Source organism: Notamacropus eugenii, chromosome 5 (genome assembly GCF_028372415.1).
Source record: "Notamacropus eugenii isolate mMacEug1 chromosome 5, mMacEug1.pri_v2, whole genome shotgun sequence".
Lineage (NCBI taxonomy): Eukaryota > Metazoa > Chordata > Mammalia > Diprotodontia > Macropodidae > Notamacropus > Notamacropus eugenii.
Window position 1 is genome coordinate 382,797,801 of NC_092876.1, and position 17,381 is coordinate 382,815,181.

At 41.1% G+C, this 17,381-nt stretch overlaps 1 pseudogene; it reads left to right on the top strand.

Moving 5' to 3' along the window:
- Positions 1-3,528: 3,528 nt before the first annotated feature.
- LOC140506816 (WD repeat-containing protein 74 pseudogene) lies at positions 3,529-5,569 on the top strand (annotated as a pseudogene).
- Positions 5,570-17,381: the final 11,812 nt, after the last annotated feature.

A 17,381-nucleotide genomic window follows, 5' to 3' on the forward strand; every position in this document is an offset into this window, starting at 1 on the left:
GGTAATCTCCATGGTCAGAGTCTAATTCTGCCATGCTGCCCTGGGAGGCTTTAGCAGCAGCTCTGGAATTCTAGCATTGGAAACAGGCTTGCAGGCAGCAAACACCCTGAGAGTCATTACACATGACCAAGGCAGAGTAACCAGGACCTAGGAGGCTCAGATCTTAAAAAGGCTCACCTTAGGTTTGACTTGAGTATAGTTTGTCTTCCAGAAGACATAACTACTAGGGTAAATGCTTTGTCTCACAGCTCAGTCCGCTAAAACCCTGGCAAATAGTGTTAAGACAGAACTTCTGCTTTTGCCAGGAGTGTATGCATTCCTGTCAGAGCTCAGATCACTTCTTATCATCACACGGACTAGTTCCTGAGTCACCTTAATGCCTCAAAAATGTTGAGGTGGAAAATAGGTAGAGTATTGGACTTAGGAAGACCCAAGGCCAAATCCTGCCTTTGACACTTCCTAGCACTGAGATCCTGAGCAAGTCATTCTACTTCAGTTAGCTCATCTGGAAAATGAGGATAAAGATAGCCTCTAATTCACAGGGGTTGTTGTGAGCATCACATGAGATAACATGGAAAGCGCATTCCATGGCTTAAAATGTTATAGAAATACTAGCTCTTATTATGCTTATCCAAGAAGAGTATTGACACTGCTTTCTCTGAAAGAAAGCACTGTTGCAAAAATACTAGAGGGAGTATACATCATAGGGCATGGAAATGCATTGCTAAACACAAGTCTATTCTGGTGCTAAGAACAAAAAGACAAGTTAAGGCCAGCAAAATATAGTGCTTAAAATGATGGACTTGCTAACAAGAAAGTCTTTGTACATTGGTCCTTTTTCTAATGTCAGCTTAGTGTCCTTTAGAAAATTAGTTAACCTCTCAGAAGCTCAGATCCTTTATTGATAAAATGGGGATAATTATACTCCACAGGGCTACTGTGAGACTCCAATGAGGTCATGCAGGGTATTCCAAAAGTCTTAATGCAGTTTCATTGGAAAAAACATTAAGAACTTGGGAGTACTCTGTGAAGTACCATAAAAATGTGACCTGATAATTACTGTTGCTGTTCTTATTCTAGATTGTGCTAATTGTCCTGTCTACTATCCCTTTGCCTAGAACAAGTCAGACTTATTTTTGTGAGATGTTATTTATTTTTTAAATATAATTTATTTATTTTCAGTTTTCAACATTCATTTCTACAAGATTTTGAATTCTAAAATTTCACCCCATTTCTCCCTACCACTCGCCCCAGGACAGTGTGTACTACAACCACCCTTTCCCCCAAGCTGCCCTCCATTCTCTAACGACCCCTTCTCCCATCCCCTTCCCTTCTGTTTTCCTGTAGGTCAAGATAGATCCCATTGCCTGTATGTATTATTATCCAATTTCATGCAAAAATAATTTTTAACATTCATTATTAAAACTTTGAGTTCCATTTTCTCTCCCTCCCTCCTCAGCCACCCTCATTGAGAAAGTAAGCCATTGGATATAGGCCATACATGCAGAACATTTCCATAACAGTCATGTTGCGAAAGACTAACCCCATTTACCTCTATCCTGACCTGCACTCCATTTACTCCAATCTTTCCCTTGACCTTTTCCCCCACAATAGTGTTTCCTTCTGATTACCCCTTCTCCAAATCTGCTGGCCCTTATGTTATCCTCCCTTTCCTATCCCCTTCCCTCTTTCCTTCCTGCAGGCTTAGATAGATTTCCATACCCAGTTGGGTGTGTGTTTCTGAAGCCAAATCTGATGAGAGTAAGGCTCACTTATTTCCTCTCACCACCCTCATCTTCCCTTCCATCGTAAAAGCTCTTCCTTGCCTCTGTTATGTGAGATGATTTAGTACATCCTACCTCTTTTTCTTTCTCCCAGTCCATTCTTCTCAACCTTTAATTTTTTAGGTATCCTTCCTTCATATTCACTCACCCCATGCCCTCTGTCTATATAAACATATGTACATACATATACACCCACATATATATACATATATTCATAGACACACACATATACAGTATATACATACATACATGCACATATACCTATGAACATACATATACACACACTAAGAAAGGTCTCATGAGTTATAAATATCATCTTTCCATGTAGAAATATGAATACTTCACCTTTAATGAGTCCCTTATGGCTTCTTTTTCCAGTTTACCTTTTCAGGCTTCTCTTGATTCTTGTATTTGAAATTCAAATTTTCTATGCAGCTCTGGTCTTTTCAAAAAGAATGCTTACAAGTTCTCTATTTCAATGAAATTCCATTTTCCCTATGAAATATTATGCTCAGTTTTGCTGGATAGGTGTTTCTTGGTTTTAATCTTACCTCCTTTGACCTCTGGAGTATCATATTCCAAACTCTCTGATCCCTAAATGTAGAAGCTTCTAAATCCTCTATTATCCTGATTGTATTTCCAGAATGTTAAAAATTGATTTGCATGGAACTGGGGAAAAAGATGTACAGGCAGTGGGATATAGAAATCTGTTTTGCCCTATAGGAAAATAGAGGGGATAGGGATAGAAGAAGGGGGGTGGTAATAGAAGGGAGGATAGTCTGGAGGAAGGGGTAGATGGGGTGCATGCTATCCTGCAGTGGGACATGAGGAAAGATGGGGAGAAAATTTTGAATTCAAATTCTTGTAGAAGTGAATGTTGAAAACTGAAAAATAAATAAATTATATATTAATAAAAGCTTTTATCAGCATATTCTGTTAATGATCAAATAAAATATTATTTTAAAGCACTTACCACAGCGTCTGGAACATAAAGTGCAATGAAAAAATTGCTTGTTTCTTTTTCTTTGTCTTTATGAGACCTGGATTTTCAAATCTATCTCTCCTCTTTCTCTCCCCTAGAAAATCGTTCTTTCTATTTGAGAATGAAGAAGGGAGAAAAGCAGTTGAGCAAAGTCAATCCACATTGTCAATGGAATCTGACACCATATGTAGCATCGTATTTCTGGAAAATAATTCTTTCCCTTTGACCTTTGATGGTTCAGCTATTTCTGAAAAAGGTAGTTCATTCATGGCAGCTAGGTGGTGCAGTGCATAGAGCACTGGGACTGGAATCACGAAGACGTAACTAAGTTCCTTCCTACTGGACATCAGCCACTAGTTGTGTGAGATAATAATTGTAAAAGTGCTTAGCATAGTTCTTTTCACATAGTAGCTACTATATAAATATTAGCTATTGTTATTCGGATTCCCAGGAGAACTAGAGCAAACTTTATTTCAGACAAAAATGTGCATTTTATGGCTCTGTTTACAGGAGAGTTGTAAAGATGTTTAGGGATAGAACTCATTTTACCAGCATGCAGTGTTCTTAGGAGCATAAGAAGTCAGATGGAAGGCATGGACAGAGATACAACATCTTTTAGTCATCAGAGCCACGCTGCCCCTCCTCCCATTTGAATTCAGTGCTATGCCTGCCCATGAGAGGGTTCACAATATGCCAAACTAGCCTGTGGGATCACATTCTATTTGTGTATGGGAGATATTTGGGGGGGGGGTTTGTGTGAGGGGTGTGGACCTGTATTTTTTTTAATTTCCATTTTATTTGTCTCCTCCCTAAAGCAGAAGCCTGTTCTTCAAGGACTATTAAGTTCCCAATACAAAAGGGCAGTTAGTAAGAAGGCAGCTGTCACTTCTCTGGCAGGTATCCTGCCCTAGCTTCTCTGATCTCTGGCCTCCCTTTGGGTCCTAAAATACCATTATACAAGGAGGAATTTTCCCTTATCTTCCTCTGTGTTCCCTTCAAGAAATGTGTACCCATCAAAGAAATGTGTATCCACCAAAGAGATGTGTACCCATCAAAGAAATCAGTGTGGGTCCCAATGTGTACAGGATGTGCCAGGAGCCTGACTGACTCCACATCGTTGCCAGCGGTGGAAAGGAGAATTCACTGAAGGTATGAGACTTCCAGACGTGGTCCCAGGAGCAGTTAATCAGAGCCAAGAATGTCCAGAATGAGTTGTTGAATTACCAGGTTCTCAGCTGAGACCAGGACATCCAGTTCCTCCCAAGGTCACAGAAGATTGTCTCATGCACAGGACTCCCTACAGCAGTGACCTATGCTGGAAACCACATGTGTAGAAAATCCTCTTATGGTAATGACCCTCACTTTAGGGGCCAACTCTCTGGTGGTAGGGAACACCAATGGGCACCTAACAGAAATTGACCTTTGGCAAAGGTGCCTAATATGTTGCTTAAATGGTCAGGAAGGCAACATTTCGAGAACTGCAATGCCAGCCAACCCAGTGCATTTTTGTCTCCTGTGGCTTGAACCCAGTTCTGCTGGTACATAAATATTGGGAAATTCTGGGATAGGAACAGGTTTATATAAAGTCACAGTGGAACAGTATCTTTTTGTCAGTCAAGGACAGCTGGGAGGATGAGCCCAGAGAACCTGCCCCAGTCCGCTCTGAAGAAACAGAAACTGATGAAATATGGAATTTGCTGAAGCCCATGTTTGCTGTGGCCAACAGGAGAAATGGATGCCTGGGGGCAAGAAGAAGCAACAATGGCTGAGCAGCCCCTCACCTCTTTTGTTACCTCTTTCCAAGTAAAAGAAGTCACCACACACACACACACACACACACACACACACACAAATTCCATCTTATTTTTCAATGAAGAAGCAGTTACTTTGTCTCCTTGTTGTAGTTCAGGCATGTCTTACTCTTTGTGACCCCATCTGGGGTGTTGTTGGCAAAGATAATAGAATGGTTAGCCTTTTTCTTCTCCAGCTCTTTTTATATCTGAGGAAACCAAGGCAAACAGGGTGAGTCACTGGCTCATGATCACAAAGCTAGTCCATATCTGAGGACAGATGTGAACTCAAGAAGATGAGTCTTCTTGACTCCAGAACTGGTACTCTAACCAATGCATCCTCTGCCTGTCCCACTTTCTCTCCTATTCACCCCTAAGTTAAAAGAAAAATAAAACACTTGCTTTAAATATACATAGTCAAGTCAAACAAATCCCCACATTGTCCTTGTCCAAAAGTGTCTCTCATATTCTGCATTTGGAATCCACTCTGACTTCGTGGATAAAAGGAACTCTTAGTGAAGAAACTCCCTTTTGTGTTCATCCTTCGTTTTTGAAGACTATGACATCAGAGAAATGATGACATAACTTGCACACAAATATTTCTTATCCTGTTAAAATGTTTTTGCTAATAAAAGATTAGATTTGTTGGATATTTTTTGACAATGACAATAAATTATCCTGTATGTCATTTATGTTGAAAAGAGAAAAAGAACTAAGAGGTTAATTAAGGCCTGTAATTCTTTTTCTCACTCTTGCATTATTCTGGCACCATAACTTGCATATGAAAATATGTCCTTCTGAATATGCAGAAACTTATAATAAAGGGTCATATTTTCATCTCATGGTTCCGTCTTCGCTGACACCAATAATCTCATGATATCCTACGAATCACTGTTTGAAAGTAAAGGCAGTTTCAAAAAAGCCAGCTGAGATGATTTTGAATAACGATATTCACAGAGAAGGTAGACTGTGTATTTGCCCTAATCTTTAAAAAATGACACATTCCATTTCTTTCTAAGGCTACAATAATGACTGAAAAAAAATATGACATCAGATGAGAAAAACACAAATTACTAAATGAAATACTGTGGATTTAAGAAGGAATGGGAAGAAGAGTGTCACCATGTTGAAGCTGAACCACAGTTGTGGGGAACCTAACAATAATTTCTCCATTGGGCAAAACTCCAAAACACCAATTTCAAGTGTTGTTTACATCACAAAGTCAATGTATCCTTGGTCTCCATGGTTACAAAAGTGGGCCCCATTCTCCATTGCAGACTGTTGGGATGGGACCTGTAGGGGTTGCTTTTGAATATTTTGCTTCATAGCTTGGGACTGAGATATTTTTCTCAACTTTTCTTGTTGAAATTTGTTTGGAATTTTAGATAGGTGCTGATTTCGCTAATTTTAAACTAAGAACACAGACTTATGCAGCTCATTATTTCTAGAACTTCCCCTCCTAAATCCAACCATAATCCTGACTCCCAATCAAGGCTGAGGGTACCATCCAGTCCCAGTAACCCAAGCTAACAACCCAGAGGTCATCCTCCATATCTCCTTCTTTCTAATCGTACCCCACCAATTTTCATTACTGGCCATGAAAAGCTGACAACTTTTACCACCCACACATCCAGGCAATTCTTCCTTCCCCTCCCCCCCCCACCATAGTAACAGCCCATGTATAAATCTTCATTGCCTCCACCCAGGACTATTATAACAGCATGCTGAGTGGTCTACCTGTCACCAAAAATCTCCCTACTGCTCCAGGCACCTGGAGTCAGAGTCACCTTCCTTGAGTAGAAAGCACATGCAGTCTAGCCCTCTGCAAGTCAGCCAAGCCAATGGCTTCCTGAAACCATTGGGACAAATTTGGAAATATCATTTTGGGATGCAAAGCCCTCCATCATCTGAATCCCCATGAACACCACATTTGAGACACACACAAATCTTCCCAAGCCAGGGAGTCATTTTCCATTGAGATACTATACATTCAGAGGTAGAAAGGTCCTCAGAGAACCTCTTGTCCTACTCTCTCTCCCTTCATCCAACAACATGAGAGACTCAGGAAAGTTCAAAAACTTGACTTAGGACACACATTGTGTATCATTGCTTTCCAGGTTTCCCAAATATGGCTGCATTTAACTCAGAACACCTCTTTGGAAAAGGACTGTGTTCTTTCTTCATTTGCAGGGAAATGCTGTATAGGTATGGCTTCAAGATATGTTTCAAAGTTTGGGAACATCAACGTGCATGAATGCATTTTGCTGTGTGGTGGCTTTGTTTTATTTTATATTACAGTTTCCATGAAGTGTATTCCCAAAATTTGGAGTTCCTTACACACCTATGCTGTGTCACAGAGAAAAGGAAAAGTTTACCATTCTGGTAGAGATAGTCAGTCCCTGGACAGTGTGTGAGGACTGTTTCTGATAGACTTAGCCCTTCACGGGAATGAAAGGACCTGAAACATTCCCAAAGGACTTGAGGCAAAATGAGATCCAGATCCAGAAAAAGAACTATGGAATTGGAATGCAGAATGAAGTGGGCCTTGTTCTCCACTGGAGAGCGTTGGGACAGGACTTGTGGTGGTACCTCGGGAAAGAGATATTTTTGTTCAACTGTTCTTGTAAAAATCTTTCTTGAATTTAGATAAGTACTGATTTCACTCATTTTCTACTAAAAGAAACTTGCTCAGTTCAGTATTTCTAGAACGGAACTGATGAGCCTTCCCCACCTACACCCTTAATCCTGACTCCCAATCAAGGCTGAGGGCACCACCCAGTCCCAGTCACCCAAGTTAGCAACCCAGAGGTCTTCCGTCACATCTCCTTTCTACACCATATCCTTCACAGGCCACCAAAGGTTGACAGCTTTTACCACCCACACATCCAGGCTATTCGTCCTCTCATTTTTCTCCCCTACCAGAGTAACAACCTGATACAGGCCTTCATCCCATCCACCCTGGACTATGACAATAGCCTGATAAGTGGCCTACCTGTCCCCAAAATCTCCCTCCTGCTTCACTCACTTGGTGTCAGAATCACTTTTTAAGACTTATGAAAGTGGTTGTCGAAAACTAAAAACAAATAAATTAATGTTTAAAAAGACCATCAAAACAAAAAGAAAGAAAAAAAAAACAACTACTATCATTCCAACCAGGGGTTGGGAACTTTTGGCTTGGACTCAGTCTTTAAAGGCCACACATGTGGCTCTAGGAGGACAAATGTGGCCTCCAGGCAGCAGGTTCCTCAACCTTGGTCCAGATATTGTGCTCAGTATAGTGTATAAGAATAGGAGAAATGACAGTGCCAATGAGCTTAAAATTGAAGGGCAGGCATAAAGAATCATTAACTCAAAGCAGCAACCAGAGAGGCACATTAATATCAAACACGCAATATCTGAGGCATACTCAGTCTTCTTGGACACTCTCATTTGTTATTCTTTAAAATGAGGTGAATACCATCATCAAATACTGAATGACTTCCTTTCTCTCCTCAATTTTGTCTTAATGTTCATCTCTGAGTTTGGGGAAAATAATTCCTAACATTAAATGTCCCTTTTTGTCATGTCTTTTTCCATTCGCATTCTGATGTCTATTTCTCTTTGCCTTTTGATTTATTTCTTTGCATTTTTCAAAGTTGAGGGCATCTGAGTCAAACATAGTAAGAGTAAGAGAACTGCTTCTATTTCTCCTATAATACCTAGGAAGCTTTGACCCTCTGAATTTCCCACATCATGGAAATAAACCCTGAATGATTTCCTATATTTTGGGTTGGTTTTTTTCCCCAAAATCTTACTAAAATAACTAATCCCTATAGGTCATTTATCCTCAAGAGGGGAACAGAACTAGGTTTGTAATTAGGATCACTGATTCTTTTTCCTCCCTGTTGCTCTTCTACCTGAGCATTCTTGCAGGGTCATATGTTGTGTGCAAAAAGGTGTCCTATGGGTATGTAGAAACAGAGAGTGGTAAAATGTGATGTTTTCCCCTCACTGGTCCATGTTTGGGGAAACCAAATATCCCATGTGTTTCTATGAAACATTGATCTAATGTAAAGCCTTGTTCCCTCAGAAACCATCTGAGAGCACTTCGAAATCCATGTTCACTTGAAAGACAGATGGTGCCTTGGCCCCAGTCTAGATTTAGTGACTTCTCATTTCTTTCCAGATCTTTCCAAGACAGACAATAGCTGTGATTGCAAGAAACTGAAAGCAATTGAGAAAAACATCAATTTTGAAACAAAATCTTCATGGAAAAGAAAAAAAATGGTGAGAAAATGATCACCCAGAAAATGGACAACTCTGAGGGGTCACCTCACAAAATGATTTCTTCGTTGAGCAACTCTGCCAACTGCCAATACCATGTGTTGCTTACATCACAAAGTCAATGATTTCCTTGGTCTCCATGGTTACAGAAGAGGGCCCTGTATTCTACTGTAGAGTGTTGGGACAGAACTTGTGGTGGTAGCTTGGGAAAGAGATATTTTTGTTCAACTGTCCTTGTAGAAATCTTTCTTGAATTTTAGGTAAGTGCTGATTTCACTCATTTTCTACTAAGAGAAGAAACTTGTTCAGCTAAGTATTTCTAGAACTGAACTGATGAGCCTTCCCCCCTTACACTCAATCTTAATCCTGACTCCCAATCAAGGCTGAGGACACCACCTAGTCCCAGTCACCCAAGTTAGCAACCCAGAGGTCTTCCGTCACATCTCCTTTCTACACCATATCCTTCACAGGCCACCAAAGGTTGACAACTTTTACCACCCACACATCCAGGCTATTCGTCCTCTCATTTTTCTCCCCTACCAGAGTAACAACCCAATAGAGGCCTTCATCCCATCCACCATGGACTATGACAATAGCCTGATAAGTGGCCTACCTGTCCCCAAAATCTCTCTACTGCTCCACTCACTCACTCACTCATCAAGTCTAACCATCTGCTTTCAGCCAAGCCAACTGCTTCCTCAAACAACCTGGACAAAGTTGGCAAACATTGTTTGACTTTGCAAAGCCTGTCATCATGTGATTGCCCATGAGCAGCACGCTGTGAGGAACACACAAATATTTCAGGGTTAGCAAGTTGTTTTCTACTGAGATATTTAGGACTAGAAAAGTCCTCAGAATACCTCTAGTGCAACTCTCCCTTTATCCAATATTATCCAGAAGCTCAGGGAAGTTCAGAAACTCACCTTAGGGCACATAATGTATATCACTGCTTCCCAGATTTTCCAAACATGACTGCATTTCACTCAGAACACCACTTTGGTAAAGGACTATGTTCTTTCTTCATTTGAGTATAACTGCTGGATAGGTCAGGCTTCATGACATGTTTCAAAGTTTGAGAAAATCAATGTGAATTAATGAGTTTTGACATGTGGTGGCTTTGTTTTATTTTGTGTTACTGTTTCCATGAACTATATTCCCCAAATTTGGAGTTGTTCATACACCTATGCTCTCTCACAGAGAAAAGGAAAAGTTTACCATTCTGGTGGAGATAGTCCCTGGACACTTCTTGAACATCTACTATGGTCCAGTCCAGTGGCTGGGAACTTTCAGCCTCGTGGCCACCTGTAGCTTTCTAGGTCCTTAAGTCTAGCCTTCTGACTAAATCCAAACTTCAGAGAACAAATCCCCATAATCAAAGGATTTATTTGGACTCAGTCGAAAGGCCACACATGTGACTCTAGGAGGACAAATTTGATCTCCAGGCCATAGGTTCCTCACCAGACATTGTACTACGCGCTGAGCATAAGAATAGGAGAAAGGAGAGTGCTGAAGAGCTTAAAGTGGAACAACAGGCATGAAGAATCCTAAACTCAAAGCAGCAAACAGAGAGGCGCATCAATATCAAACATGCAATACCTGAGGTATACTCAGTCTTCTTGAACACTCTCATTTGTCAGTCTTTAGAATGAGGACTATAACAACATTGAACACTGAATTACTGACCTGTTCTCCTCATCTTTTTCTTAATGTTCATCTTTGAATTGGGGAAAGGTATTTCTAACATTAAACTTTCCCTTCTGTCATATCTTTTTCCATTCACATTCTGATGTCTATTTCTCTTTGTCTTTTGATTTGTTTCTTTGAAATTTTCAATGTTCAGGGACATCTGAGTCAAACTCTTAGTAAGAGAATTGCTTCTATTTCTCCTATAATTCCCAGGATGATTTGACCCTCTCAATTTCTTCCTCCACCCTCTGAATTTCCCACATCATGGAAATAAATCCTGAATAATTTCCTGTGTTTTGGGTTGTTTTGTTTTGTTTTCCTAACATCTTGCTAAAATAATTAACCCTTTTAGGTCATTTATCCTCAAGAGGAAAACAGAACCAAAATTTTAATTAGGGCCACTGATTCTTTTTCCTCCCTGTTGATCTTCTACCTGAGCATTCTTCCAGGGTCATGTCTTCTGTGCCAATAGATGTACTATGGGTATGTAGAAGCAGACAGTAGTAAATTGTGATGTTTTCCCCTCACTGGTCCATAATTGTTGGCACCAAACGTCTTATGTGTTCCTATGAAACACAGATCTCATGTAAAATCTCATTTTCTCAGAAACCATCTGAGAAGTTTTTTGAAACCCATGTTCACTGGGAAGACAGATTGTGCCTTGGTCCCAGTCTAGATATGGTGACTTCTCATTTCTTTCCAAATGTACAATGACTGTCACTGCAAGAAACTGAAAACAATTGAGAAAAACATCAATTCTGAAATAAAATTCCCACAAAAAAACAAAGTGGTGGTAAGAAAACAGTCACCACCTTGAAGCTGGACAACTCAGACGGGTGTCACCTCATATAATGATTTCTTCAAAGAAAAACATTCCCAACTGCAGATGCCAGGTGTTACATCACAAAGCTGATGTTTTTCATGGTCTCCTTGTTAACAGAAGTGGGCCCAGTTCTCCACTGGGGAGTGCTGGGAAAGGACCTGTGGTGGATTAGATGTCTTAGATTGGGACAGAGATATTTTTCTCAACTGCTCTTGCAGAAATTTTTCTAGAATTTTAGGTAAGTTCTGATTTCACTAATTTTGAACTAAGAGCACAGACTTACTTAGCTCTGTATTTCTAGAACTGAAGTGACAAGCCTTCCTCTCCTAAAAACAACCTTAATCCTGAGTCCCCTTATTCGTGGCTAAGGGCACCAGTTCCTCCTAGTTAGCCAAGCTCACAACCTAGACGTCATGTTCTACATTTCCTTCTTTTCATCATTTCTTATAGCACAATAGTATTATTCCATTACATTCATATATCACAATTTATTCAGGCATTCCCCAATTGATGGGCATCCCCTTGATTTCTAGTTTTTGGCCACCACAAAGAGTGCTGCTGTAAATATTTTTGAATTGTTTCTTTGGTGCTGCTTGCAGTATTGTCTCCTTGATAGTTCTGTAATTTGGCAAAAATATTCCACAGCTTTTGCCATTTGGGATCTTTGTCAGGAGGTGATCAGTGGATTCTTTCAATGACTATTTTGCCCTATGAATCTAGGACCTCAGGGATGTTTTCCTTTATGATTTCCTTGCAATATATTGTCCAGGCTCTTGTTTTCATCCTGGCTTTCTGGTAGACCAATAATTCTTAGATTTTTCTCTCCTGGATCAGGTTAGTTGTTTTTCCAATTAGGTACTTTACATTTTCTTCTAGTTTTTTCATTCTTTACAATCTGTTTGACTGATTTTGGATGTTTCATACTGTCATTATGTTCTGCTTGCCCAATTATATTTATTAATAGATTGTTTTCAGTTAACTTTTGAATCTCCTTTTCCATCTGTCCAGTTGTTCCTTTTAAGGAATTATTTTCTCCAGTTAGGTTTTGTAGTTCTTTTTCCATCTAACTGCTTTTTAACCTATTAAAAGATAAGAGTTTTTAAAATTATGATATTTTTTTTTTAAAGAAGAGGAAAATGTGTTCAGCCTCACCCCAGAACATATGGAGCCTTGATACGTTGGACATAAAGAACCAAAATGGGGCAGTTTGTTACCAGTCCCTGAGGGGAAGGTTGGGGGTGGGGGGGAGCCTCCTTTGCAGAGGTCCCAGCCTGGGTCTAAAAGGTCACATGAGGGCAAAAAACAGAGTTCATTCAATGACCCTAGGACAGGGCATGGGGTCATGGACCTTCCTGAACATCCTGCAATTGCCAAGATTTTCCTACTGGGGGGAAGGGGAGTTAAAGTGGCTGCAACCCCGGGCAGGACCAACCAGGTGTCTGAGTCTCCAGGGGCTCCAGGTGGGCGCACAGCACCTGCAGGCCCGCTGGGGGAAAGAGCCTGGAGAAGTTTGGGAGGGTTGGGAAAGGGGAGACGCATCTGCACCCCAGAAAAGGCCTCAGGCCAGAAGGGCTGAAGGGGGCCTCTGGCCAGCGCAGCTCCTCGCGCCTGCGGGTGCAGTTCTTAGCCTTCAGCACCAAGTCCAGGCCACACGTGCCTCAAGCCGCGAGAATGCTGCCGGCACGTTGGGCACGAGGTGCTTGGGCAGCAGCAGCAGGTGTGGGAGGGGCTCTTCCTCCTCCTCCAGGTGGCCTTGCTGCCCTCCCACCAACCCCCGAGGCCCCAACGCTTCCCCTCCCCACTCTGGGAGATAGGCTTTCGGTCCCTAGCAGCGGGGCCCAGGCAGACCGGGACAGGAGGAGAAGGGGACAGGCCAGCGGGCCCAGCAGGGTCCTCTGAACCCGCAACCCAAGGGGCAGCTCAGGGGCAGCCCGAGGGTCCCCGTCAGCCTCAGTGAGGAAGGACATCCAGGCGGCTGCCTCTGGGAGGCACCTCTCTCCTCCGGGCCCCTGAACCTGAAATCGCTTGGGGGGTTAGGAAGGGATGGGGGCATGGCTTAGGGGGTGGGGGAGCGTGACAGCCCCCAGTAGGGGCACGTGGGGACAACTTGGAGGGTGATGGGCCTGAGGACACACAGAGTCAGGACCAAGGCTTTGGACTTTGGGACTAAGAACAATTCGAGACACTGAGTTACTTATTTTCAGAGCAACAAAAGAAGCCTATTTTTCATTTTCAAAGCTGAGGGAGGACCGTGGGTAGAGACGGAACTCGAGGTCTGGCTTAGCCTCGTGCCATCCACCGCCATCCCTCAGATGCCGCCTTTTCTTGTTTGCACTGCCCTCTGTCACCGCCTCTGTTAGTCCTTCCAGGTCTGTCAGACCCCCGGGTAGGGTTCCTCCGCAGTTTGCTCTCTCTAAATGTAGATTTTAAACGGACTTACTTAGTGATGATTGATTGCCTGATCTGCAGCCTGCACTGTTCCCTCATAATAGACTGGTCACAGTCAATAGATTTTCCTCCTCTCCTTTGCCTTCCAATACCAAACCTTGCTTTTCATCCACAGTGTGACCTCTCATCCCTCTGCCCCTCAGAGTTGTCTGAGGCCATCCAGTCCTTCACTAGCCACTCCTCTCCTTTCTCTGTCTTGAGCCCTTGGTGAGCCAGTTCAGCTCTACCGTGCCATGTTGTTAAGTCCTCTGTCCCTTTGTTGTATCGTGTCTGATTGACGCCTGCCAAGCCTGAGCCTTGTTTTCTACACATATTGTGTTGTATAAAGTTGGAGAAAAATTACTCAGTTGTTCTCACTGGATCAGTCATATTTCCCAGTCTATGGTGTTATACTACATCTCAACTAGACCTTCACTACCACTGGCAATAGTTTTGCACTTTTTAAATTCATTCACTTACTACTTAAGATAGCCCCTCCTCCAAACCTTTTCATCCCACTCCAACCATCCTGTGGCATTTCCTCCACCTACACAGCTGTTGCCTCTTATTTTACTGAAAAAATAGGAAGCTGTTCACTGAGAGCTCCCTCCTCTCCTTCCTCCTCATCCAATAACACTCAAATGCCTTCTTTCCTTAACTCCATCTTCACTTGTCTCTCACATGCAGAATGTGCCTATTCTTGAGAAAGCAAATCTCTCTCTACCTGCAGAAATGATTTCAGTCCATCCCATCTCCTCCAGCTTTATCCTCTATCATGCCTCTTCTCTCGCTTATCTTCAACTTCTCTATGCCTACAGACATGTGCATGTCTCCCCCATCCATAAAAAATCTCACTTGATCCTTTCACCCCTTCTAAGTAGTCCTTTCTCTCTCCTGCCTTTTTTAGCTCTACTCCTTGAGGTCATCTACAATAGATGTCCCCATTTCTCTTCTCACTTTCTTAACTCTCTGCATCCAACTTAACCTTATCCTTCAACTGAAACTGCTCTCTGAAGACATCAGTGACCTCTTCATTGCCAAATCCAAATCCAAAAAATCCAAATTTTCCCTCAGTCCTCATCCTTTTTGACTTTTCTCCAGCAGACTTTAACATTGTTGATCTCCATCTTCTCTTTGATAGTCTTTTTTCTCTAAATTTTCTATTCCCTCCTGGTTATGCTTCTATATATCTGACCACTCCCTTCTCAGTCTCCTTTACTGATTCATCATTTAAGCCACATCAGCCTACCTTGAGTGTCCGACAGTGCGCAGGGAATTGTTTTGAGTCTTCTTCTCCTTGTGTACCATTTTGCTTAGTGAGCTTTCAGCTACCGTGGATTCAAGTCTCTCTGTGATAATGACTTGCAGATCTACTTACAGTCTTTCATCTGACATATCCTGAGGGCATCTTCAACTCAACTTGTCCAAAACTGCACTCATTATTCCCTTAACACTGCTCTGTTCTATCAGTTCTGTTGCTCTCAGGGGCAACACTATGCTCCTATTCCCCCAGACACACAGTCTAGGTGTTGTCCTTGACTTCTCGTGATCTCTTACCTCTCAGATCCATGCTGTTGCCAATGTCTTTGAATTTCCCCTTTGCACCATTCTTGAATATGCTCTTTTCTGTCCTCTGATATTGTTGACATTCTTGTGTAGGACATCATGTCACTTTGCGGGGACTATTGCAGTGCTCTACTGGCTAGTCTGTCTGCAACAGGTCTTCCTCAGTCATTTTCCTAAAGCACAGTTCTTCAATACAGTTTGTGGGCACATGAAGACATCACCTGCACTATATCATTGGTACTCTTCGAGAACAAATGATGAACAACCACAACAACCAAATTACTGCACCTGGTTTTCCACCATTTGTCATTTCTGATAGGTGTGAGGTGGTACCTCAGAATTATAATGTGAATTTCTCTAATTAGCAATTATTTGGAGTATTATATGACTATAGATAGCTTTAATGTTGTCTTCTGAAAACTGCTTGGTATATCCTTTGATCACTTGTCATTTGGGGAACAGCTTCAACTTTAATAAAACTGAATAAGTTCCCTATATATCTGAGAAATTAATTGAGAAATTATCAGACAAATAACCAGAGAAAATTACTGTAAAATTTTTGGATGCTACTTCATTGTCTAAGGTCCCTTTCAGCAAAATATAGTTTCCTGCTTATCTCTTTTAATTAGGTCTACTTTTGCTTTTTCTTTGTCTGAGATCATGATTGCTACCTCTGCTATTTTTACTTCAGCTGAAGGATAGCAGATTCTGCTCCAATCCTTTTTTTTTAAATCCATGAGTGTGTTTTTGCATCAGGTGAGTCTCTTGTAAACAACATATTGTTGGATTCTGGCTTCTAGTTCATTCTGCTATCCACTTTTGTTTTGTGGAACTCATTCACAGTTAATATTCATGGCTGTCTTGACTCTGTCCCCCAGTGTTTTTTTATTTGTTCATTTTCAGTCAACTCATAGGACTCTGGAAACAATTCTGTACTCAATTACTTTCTATGGATTGACTGATAACAGCAACGGCCTTCTAATTAGTCAATAAAGAAGTTGAACAGGTCTTTCAGGAAGCAGAAATGTTGTGGATCATACATGCCGCTTCCTCCATCATAGCAGTGCCAGTTTACTTTTAAACTCTAGTTGTTTAGGCCCATATTTTCGAGGTTAAATAGAAGATTATTTCCAAGAGACATAATTCAAGAGATTGTTCATTGTTTTGTTTTTGTTTTAAGTTTCTGAAGTCTTAAAATGATCAGAATGTTTAAAAATGAATGGACGCTGCTGTGATGGGGGAAAGGCATATATAACATGTGATCCACAATGTTTCTACGGAATTGTTTTCACAGTCCTTTGAGGTGATTGAAAATGCATAAATTAAACAACAAACAAACCAGGAGGCAGAGTCAGGATGGCAAGACACAGGCAGCAAACCCAGCTGAAATCTCCAACCATTACCCCTCCAAAACAACTTTAAAATAACTCACTTCAGTAAGCAAATATCTCATGCCAAAAAAACCCAAGCAAAACTATCTGAAAGAAGATATTACTTACAAATAATAATAAATAATGCTGAAAAACTAAAAAATAAGGCATTATACAATTAGCATTTAAAACTGATAGAAAATACTGCAAAACTGGCCCTTAGCCGAAACTTCCATAGCAGCCCACTCCTAAATGCTCTGAAATCATAGAAATGTACGTGTGTGTGTGCGCGTGTGTATTTGTTGCTCTATTTTTATTTTATGTCGTATATTGATGTCTTATAAAATCATTAGCTTCCACTTGATCAATTTTAATTTATAAAGAATTATTTTCTTCAGTTAGATTTTGTATTTGCTTTTCCAAAAATTTGGGCAATTCTATTTTTTCGGTAGTTATTTTCTTTGGTGAATCTTTGTATGTGCTTTTCCCAGGCTGGGCTGTTGACATTTTTTCAGAATTCTCTTATATTTCTCTAATTTCCTTTTACCAACTTTTCGTGTACTTCTCTAATTTATCTTTTAAAGTGCTTTTGAAGTTCTTCCAAAAGTTCTTTTTGGGCTTGAGACCAAATAATCTTTTCTTTGTAGTCATTTTGATGTTTTGTCCTGTTCTAAGTTCATGCCTTGATCC